The sequence below is a fragment of the Miscanthus floridulus genome, chromosome 8 (assembly GCF_019320115.1).
Source record: "Miscanthus floridulus cultivar M001 chromosome 8, ASM1932011v1, whole genome shotgun sequence".
NCBI lineage: Eukaryota > Viridiplantae > Streptophyta > Magnoliopsida > Poales > Poaceae > Miscanthus > Miscanthus floridulus.
Genome location: NC_089587.1, coordinates 54047191 through 54056272, shown reverse-complemented (window position 1 = coordinate 54056272; position 9082 = coordinate 54047191). Strand labels below are relative to the sequence as shown.

Below are 9082 nucleotides of genomic sequence, written 5' to 3'. Positions count from 1 at the left end.
ATGGATGGGAGCAAGTACAGATCAAAGGGCTATGCAATGGCCAATGCCGGCAGGAAGCTCCCTTACGTTTTCCTGCTGCTGGTGGCCCTCGCAGCCGGTGTGCTGAGCATCGTCGTCCTGCAGAAGGTGAGGGAGCAGCGCGTCTTTGCTGGGCGTCTCCAGGAACGTGACCGGCAGCTTGTCTCCGTTCGGATCCTTCTCCAGGTATGGACATGGTCATGGATCACCTACCCCTTCTACTTCCAATTACCTGCACTAGTCATTTTCCTCAGTCTAGTTTGTTTCAAGAAACAAAGCAGCAAACCAGATTTCCACAAGAGAGCGTAGCATCTTTTTCAAAAAAAGAAGGGGAAAAGAGCGTAGCAGATCAGAAGCTGCTATTAGTTGTTATTGTCTGCATGTTGGTACCACAAAGTGGCACAATTCAATGTATTTGTACAACACTGACATACTGTTAAGAATTAGTACTTCAGGATTTGCTTACCTCTAAAGGGTTTTATAAAAGGACAACCACTAGATAGTCAGTTTGATCTCAAAATTTTGAATATATCAGAAAAAATTAATGAGAGAGATAACATCTCATTTGTAAGGAAAAAAAACTGGCCATTTTTCCAGTTTTAACCAGGTTTTTGGAGTTATTACTCGCAAACATAGTTCCAAAACCAAAGAATCTCTTATTTTTTACCCAAAGACTTGCTGCAGTGAAGCTATATTATGCTTGTTTGTAGGCATTTTATATAGTATGACATTTGTAACTAACAGACAAAGAACTTCGATTTCGTAGCTACACTGTTACATGAGCTACACAACCTTTCTCTGTGGTAGATATAGAATATGCGGAAAATTAAAAAAATGTAACTAACTGAATGTTGCTGCTTCATTATTTATTCTCAGAAAGAGAAGGCAATTAACAAAGAGATGAAGAGGAAGGTGGAAGAAATGAAAGCAACGACATCTTCACTTAGAACTCAGAAGATAGACCAGAAAACCAAACTCAAGGGACTGGAAACCACAGTTGCAAATCTTAAGAAGACTCAAAAAGATCTGGAAGCAGCTATCGCAGAAAAAGATAACCGCATCAATCTAATGGAAGAGGCAGCCACAAATCTCAAGAAGGCTAGAAAACAACTGGAGGCAGCTCTCACGGAGAAAGACAGACACATCAAACACATGGAAGAGAAGACCAAAAATGCTACCAACACTCAAAAAGAGTTGGAAGCAGCTCTCTCGGAGAAAAACAGCTGCATCAGACAAATGGAAGAGAAAGCCACAGGTTCAAACCCTGACCAGATGGCAGCTCTGATGGAAATCCTGCAACGGAAGGAGGCCGAACTCGAAGAGATCAAGACGAGGTTCCAAGATTTCAAGAAACCAGACAGAGCCGAGGTGAATAGAAAGAGCACTCCTATGCAAATGAACAATGCCAGTGCAACACCAAACGTCGTGCTAGTCACAAAGGCTACAAACTCAAGCAGTGTGGCTCTTCCCATCAAGTCTGAAGAAAAGAGATCTGCCAATTCCACAGCAGTAGGAAATGCCAAACCTGAAGAAAAGAGATCTGCCAATTCCACAGCAGTAGGAATTGCCAAACCTGAAGAAAAGAGACCTGCCAATACCACAGTAGCAGAAAGTAAGCGCCCAATACAGAGATCTTTAGAAGAAAAGCCGGTGAAGTCCACAACTAGTATGGAAGATGATGGCATACAAGGAAACTTAAATGATTTTGATGACGATATAGATTTGATGATATTTATGGAGAAAGTCGTTCAAAAAAATCTGGATCCTCTCGGAGGAACAAGGAGTTTCCAAGCAACAAAATGGATAACATTGGACAGTCTGAGAACTCCCTAGATCAGGACAGTGACAGGGTCCGATATAATAGGCTGCTGGAGAAGCAATATACTAAAGTTGCCAACAAAACCAAGAACAACGCTCAGGGTACCTTGGAGAAGATCTCCAAAGATAACTCAATTGGTGCCGGTCATACTGCATCCAAAAAGGCAGTGGAAGGGATGACCGGTGCTGCTGGTGTGAAACCGAACATTAAGATACCAGTAAACGGCGATGAGGCGAAGCAGCAAAACAGCAAGCAGAAAAAGAAAAGGTCTAAGTCCAAAAACAAGAAGATGGCCGATGTTGCAGTTGCTAATGTTGGTAGCGCATTCGCTAAACAAAGGACACCGGATGGCACATCAGTCTCAAAGTAAGTTTTCAGACTTACAAAAGGCTGAAGAGAACCTCTTGGATTGTTGGATAGTTAATGGATAAGAAGAGCAATCCTTTTGTATGTTCAAACACAATGGACAGAATGAAGGCAGAATTCAACGCGTACGGAAAATGAAGGCGGATAGTAGCCGAGAAGATGCAGAGGTCGATTCTAGGTTATAGCAGCATATGAGTTCATTTCTACAATATTATGAATTGGTTTTGTCTGCAAAAGCAATTTTGAATTTAGTTCTTCACGATTTTTTGCAACATTGTTCCATTTTCTCTTCCTCTTCTCAACATTGTAAACTCATGCTGAACACTACAGTAATGTGAAATGCAATAGCATGGTGAGTCCTTCAACAGTGGAATGCTGTGTTCCTGCAAGCAAGTATATAGTGACTAGTGAGCCCATGACCCAGCCTCACACCCACACAAAACAACATGGTACCTCAAAACTACAGATACAGAGGTAATGGTATAGTGGTATGGTAGGTGCGTTCAGACTAGACTAGATCAGCTCAGCTCAAGTGAATTATGGCTAGATCTAACTGGCAAATGCCGTAGGAACGAGGGAAGCCCACCCATATCGTTCGCCCGTTCGACCTGACCGTTGGCTCTAGGATGGGCAACGGAGACGTATTTGACGGAGATACAATGGTCTTCGCAGAAATCTCAAAAGTGATGGCCAGTGAATGTAGTTCTGAGGTCGGTGATGATGCTGTTCTGGAGACCAAATCTATGGATGATATCTTCGAAGAGCTCGACTGCTTTCTTTGCAGTAGCGGAGTCAAGCGGTTTATACTCAATCCACTTGGAGAACTTATCGATGGCGACGTATACATACCGAAAACCTCCTGGTGCTGGCTTAAAAGGACCAATCATGTCCGGTCCCTAGCATGCAAAAGGCTAGGAGGCTGGAATGGTCTGCAACTCTTGTGCCGGTACGTGGATTTGTTTGGCGAAAAATTGGCATCCTTCACAACGTCGGACGAGGTCTTTTGCATCGGAGATGGCGGTGGGCCAATAAAAGCCTGCTCGAAAGGCTTTGCCGACCAGTGTTCTCAAAGCCACGTGGTTGTCGCTAGAACCAGAGTGAATTTCGAGGAGTAACTTCACTCCGTCTTCTTGGGTGATGCATTTCTACAGTATCCCTTCCTTAGCACTTTTCCTTATCAAGTTGCCATCCACCAGCACGTAATGCTTGCTTCGATGAATTAGGCGTTCGGTTTCAGTCTTGTCGGCGGGTACCTCGGTGCTGGTGAGGTACTTGATGAATTGCTCCCTCCAATCGGCGGCCGGTGAAGGTACTGTAAGTACCAGTTGCTCGACGGGGGAACTTCCTGAACTTCCGTATCTTCTTTGATGGATGGCGCCAAGAGATCCTGAACGAAGACCCCTGGCGGGATTGCGGTGCGAGAAGAGCCCAACTTGGATAAGTGATCGGCGAGCTAATTTTGGTCGCGTACCACGTGGTGGTACTCGATGTCGTAGAATTTTCTTTAAGCTTCCTGATTTCGGCGCAATATGCATCCATCTTCTCGCTGGAGCAAGATCAGTCTTTGTTAAGCTGGTTAATGACCAGTACAAAATCCTCGTACACCATGAGGCGTTTGACACCGAGCTCGATGGCTATACGGAGTCCGTGGAGACTTGCTTCATATTAGGCGGCGTTGTTGGAGGCCGAAAAGTGTATCCAGAGAGCGTATCGGAGCTTATCCTTGGTCAGCATAATGAACAGAATGCTCGTACCAGCACCGTTGATGTTAAGGGCGTCGTCAAAGTACATCACCCTGTGCTCGGGGCAAGTAACAGCGATATGCTCTTGGATCTCTGTCCACTCAGCGATGAAATCAGTGAGCACCTGTGACTTGATGGTAGGCCTGCTTCTAAATTCGATGGAGTAAGTACCGAGCTCAATAACCCACTTGATGATGCGGCCGTTGGCCTCTTTGTTGCAGAGAATGTCCCCCCAGAGGGAACTCAGTGACCACATCAATCTTGTAGTAGTCGAAGTAGTGTCGGAGCTTGCGCGATGTAATTAGAATTGCATATAATAGCTTTTGTATCTGAGGATAACGAGTTTTGGGCTCATTAAGTACCTCGCTTATGAAGTATACCGGACGTTGCACCTTGTAGGCGTGCCCTGGCTTCCTCGCGTTCGATGACAATAGCTGCACTGACGACAGCGAGAAGTGGCGGCGATGTAGATCAACAGAGTTTCATCTGGTCGTGGCGCTGTCATGATCAGGAGGCTTTGTTAGGAACGACTTGAGTTGCTTGAAAGCTGTGTCTGCCTCCTCCGACTAGGAGAAGCGCTCGGAGGCCTTGAGGAGCTTGAAGAAAGGTAGCACTTTTTCACCGAGGCGTGATATGAAGCGGCTTAAGGCAGCCATGCAGCCTGTAAGCTTCAGTATATCCTTGACACATGTCGGTCGTTTCATCTTGGTGATGGCGGAGACCTTGTCGAGATTGGGTTCTATGCCTCAGTGCGCTGACAATGTAGCCCAGGAGTATACCGGATGGAACTCCTAAAGATGCACTTTGAAGGGTTCAGCTTCCATCGGTATCTTTTTAGGTTGGCGAATGTTTCTTCAAGGTCGACGATAAGATTATTGGCGGTCTTAGACTTAACGACCACATCATCGATGTAAGCTTCGGCGTTGCAGGCCAATCTGTTGATCGAGGCACATCTAGATAGCCCATTGATAAGTCGCCCCGGTGTTCTTGAGTCCTGAAGGACATGGTGGTATAGCAATACACGCCGAAAGGCGTGATGAACGATGTCTTGATCTGATCTTCTTTCTTGAGAGAGATCTAGGTGATAGCCGGAGTAATAGTTAAGGAAAGAGAGTAATTCACAGCCAGCGGTGGATTCAACAACCTCGTCTATCCGAGGCAAACCGAAGGGGTCTTTAGGGCAGTGTTTGTTAAGATCAGTATAATCAACACACATTCTTCATTCTTTATTCTTTTTTCGAACAAGAACAGGGTTCGCTAACCAATCAGGATGATACACTTCTTTTATAAATCCAGCAGCTAAGAGCCATTTTATTTCTACCCTAATAGCCTCCTTCTTGTCTAGGCGCGAATCGGTGAAGTTTCTGCTTGATCGGTTTGGTGGTCGGCGAGACATTCAAGGAGTGCTCGATCTTCTTCCGTGATACCCTCAGCATGTCTATAGGTTTCCAAGTAAACACATCGACGTTGGCATGTAAGAAGGAGACGAGTGCGCTTTCCTATTTGGGGTCAAGGTGAGCCCTAATCTTCATGGTCTTGGAGGGGTTGTCGAGCCCGAGGCCGACCTCCTTCACTTCCTTGGACTTGGCGGAAGCACGTGGGAGGTTCTAGTCTGGTATCTCCATGTCGACGGGTAGCGTTTTGGCTTTGGCGACCATGCTGGTCATCTGGATAGAGAGGTCGGTAGCTTCGGTGAGAGCGAGACTCTGTCTCACAAGCGTAGGCGATGGAGAGGATAGCCCGTAGGGCCAGAACTCCTTCAGGCGAAGGCATCTTCAGCACCAAGTACGCGTAGTGTGGTATAGCCATGAACTTGGCCAGAGCTGGCCGACCAAGTATGGCGTGGTAAGCGGTGTTGAAATCGATGACGTAGAAGTTAATGTGCTCGACGCGGTAGTTGCTCGCTGTGCCGAACTGTACTGGTAGCGTGATCTCTCCAAGCGGTTTGGAGGCCCTACCGGGTACCACACCCCAAAAAGAGGAATCAAAGGGCGTTAGATTCGCTAATCCGAGGCCTAGCTCCTTTAGGGCTCCAGCAAAGAGGAGGTTTAGAGCGCTCCCATCGTCGACGAGCACTTTTCTAAACAACACCTTTTGGATGGTTGCGTCGAGGATAAGGGGGAAACGCCCCATGTAGGGAATGTCTGCCCACTGGTCGTCCCTGCTGAAGGTGATGGGAACCTCAGACCATGGGCAATAGCTAGGGTTGGTGACAACGTCCTCCGCGGTGACGTTGAGCACCCGCCGTGCGGCAAGCTTTTGTTCCCTTCTACTTTCGGTGGAGGCAAGGCCCCCAAAGATGGTGGCGACCACCTTGTCATGGTCCTGGAAGCCATTGCCATTACCCCCAGGTGGTCCGACGACCTCCGGCTTCCATCATTGGCGTTGTCGTCCAGCTTTTTGTTCTAGAATTCCTTAGCCATCCCGAGGACAGTCCTTCATTTTGTGCTTAGCATTCTTGTGGAGCGGGCATGGGCCGTCGAGGATCTTCCTGTACTGTTCATCATAGTTGCGCTTGGCGTGAGGTTCATTGACGGCAGCGACGATGTGGTCTAGCCGGCGGCGGTGATTTTGGCCAGACTTGGGCCCTTCTTGCCGATCTCGACCGCTGTTATAAGGATAACTACGGTCGTCAAAATGGCGGTCGCTGTGGCATCGATCGGTGGGGCAGTCGTCATACTGACGTGTTGGTCGTTGGGTGCTCACATCCTTGTTGAAGCACACCTCGGACCTCCTTAGCATCGGTGTACTGGTTGGCGGTTGTGATCGTCTCGTCGATCCCAGTAGGCGGCTTGCAGTTGAACTTGGAGCGGAGCTCATGGTGGTAGAGTCCTCAGATGAAGGCGGTGATGACCTCAACTTTCGTGATGTTGGGGATAGAGTTCCTCATCTCAGAAAAGCGTCGGATGTAGCTGTGGAGGAGCTTAGACGGCTTCTAGTCGATGCGGTTTAGGTCGTGCTTGGTGCCCGGCCGAGTGCACGTGGTCATGTAGTTATCGGTGAAGACTTTTTTCAAATCCTCCTAGGATCCGATGGAGTCCGGGGCAAGGCTGGTAAACCAGCTTATGGCAGGCAGGCGTCAGCATGATAGGAAGATAGTTTGCCATGACATTAGAGTCTCCTCCAGCGGCGTGGATAGCAGTGGCATAAGCCTACAGCCATTGTGTCGGGTTCATCCTTCCTTCGTAGGGCTCGACCCCAGTGATCTTAAAACCATGGGGCCACTGAAGTGTTCGAAGTGCCCTTGTGAAAGCTAGAGGCCCCTCAGGGTTGTCGACACCATCGTCTACAGCATTATGGTCAGCGATAGGCTCGAGGGCTGAGTCCGGGTTGCCATACTCCTGCTCGTACTCCTGGCGGTGACATACTTTGTCTTCATGGCGACCAAAGCAATGTTGCTCGATACGCCGTCGCGCATCCTAGAGGTTGCTAAGGTGCGCTCGAGCGTCCTATTCGACCTCCTGGTCGTGTTGGCGATGGTGTTCGGCACGGTGGCCCTCGGCTCCCCCTAGAGAGGTAGCGACTGGTCGACAAAATGGCTTTGACTGGGGCAATGATTAGATCTCGACATAGCTGATCGGTGAATCACGCTCGTAGAGCACGAAGGCTTCTGATCCTCATGAATCTCATTAACCTGATAGTGTGCCGCTTTAAGCATGGCGACGACCTTAGGCGAGCTCGGGCGTTTACGGGAGACGAGTGAGCTCATTAGCGGCCACTGCCTAGATTGGCGCTTGGAGTCTTGAAAACATCAGTGGCCATCAACGCGGAGAAACTCTTCATCGAGGTTGCACTGGAGTAGCCTCCCTTGCGAGTCGAGCTGCTGCTCGGCCATCACGAGGGCATGCTCGTTTTCTCGGCGTTGTGCATAGTTGATGTTCTGGTTCTCGCGAGCGGCACATTCCTCCTCGGTCTCGCCGTTTTGAGGAGGGCTATCGACGTTGACGTTGAAGATCGTGCCCCCCCGGAGAGGAGGGAGAGGAAATTGTTCAGTGGAGGTTTCGGCGAGGGTCTCTGTGGAGTCTTGGGACTCGAAGCTTGGACTCTCCTCTAGGATGGTGTGGAGGGATGCCCTAGGGTGCTAACTGACATGGAGCATGTTGACGGCCGGCGGAGGCTGGTCGACGAACTGGTCGGCGAAAGGATGAGCGTCTCCCACCTGGTCGGCGAATTTGCCCCTTAGGGCATCTTGGAAAGTGGTGGCGGCGTTGGTGAGCCCGAAGGGCAGAGCCATAACTCTCGGAGTTTTTCGAGCAGCCTCCGGGAGGTCTAGATTGGTGGGTGGTCGGTGCTGAACAAGGGTGTCCAGAGCTGATTTGGCGATGGAGAGGCAATCAGCGAGCTTGTGACCAACCTGGTCGATGGATGCGATCAGATCATTGCTGTTGATCTGCCTCCTCTGGTAGCAAGGAAGCAGGCAGCGGGTTGTTGACGAAGGCGACCTCAGAAGTGGTTCCGAGATCGGATCTACAGTCGTAGGTGTGGGGGTGATCGGCGTAGAATCGATCTGCACCGGCTCAAGGAGCTCTCTGACTCCATCAGCATTGATGATCCACGAGATCAATCCGACCGTGAAGATCTGGCCGGGCTACGGGAGGGACGAAGAGCCTACGGAAAAAATCATCTTGTTTGATAAAGGAAAACAGCACGCACAGCCCCTACCTGGCGCGCCAACTGTCGACAGAATATCATCGGCAGTCCTCCGAGGGGTATCCCACGAAGGTATATTGATCGGCAGAGGAGCGTGAGATCAAGAACAAGAAGGCAATAGACACACACGAGTTAGATAGGTTCAGGCCATCAGTATGACATAATACCCTACTCTTGTGGTCTGTTGGTTTGTATCAGCTATCGTATGATATTGCGTGAGTTTGGAGGGGGTCCCTACCCGCCTTATATAGTTTGAGGAGCAGGGTTACAAGTCGGTTAGATCTGAGAAATAACTGAAAAGTAATAACTGATTACATGAATCTTAGGATCATACATATCCTAACAGATCTCGTAGTATCTTCAGTATATCTTCTCGGTGTCTTACAGGAGGCGCCGAGCAGAGTTGTGCCCCGCAAGGCTTCGTCTTGTGGGCTGGACCGCCCCTAGGGGCGCAGCCCATATGGTCTGCCATAGGTATCCGGGGTCG

The 9082-nt window shown here is 49.1% G+C and overlaps 1 pseudogene; it reads left to right on the top strand.

Annotated features, from left to right (window-relative positions):
- Positions 1–2207, top strand: LOC136475338 (uncharacterized; annotated as a pseudogene).
- The last annotated feature ends 6875 nt before the right edge of the window (positions 2208–9082 follow it).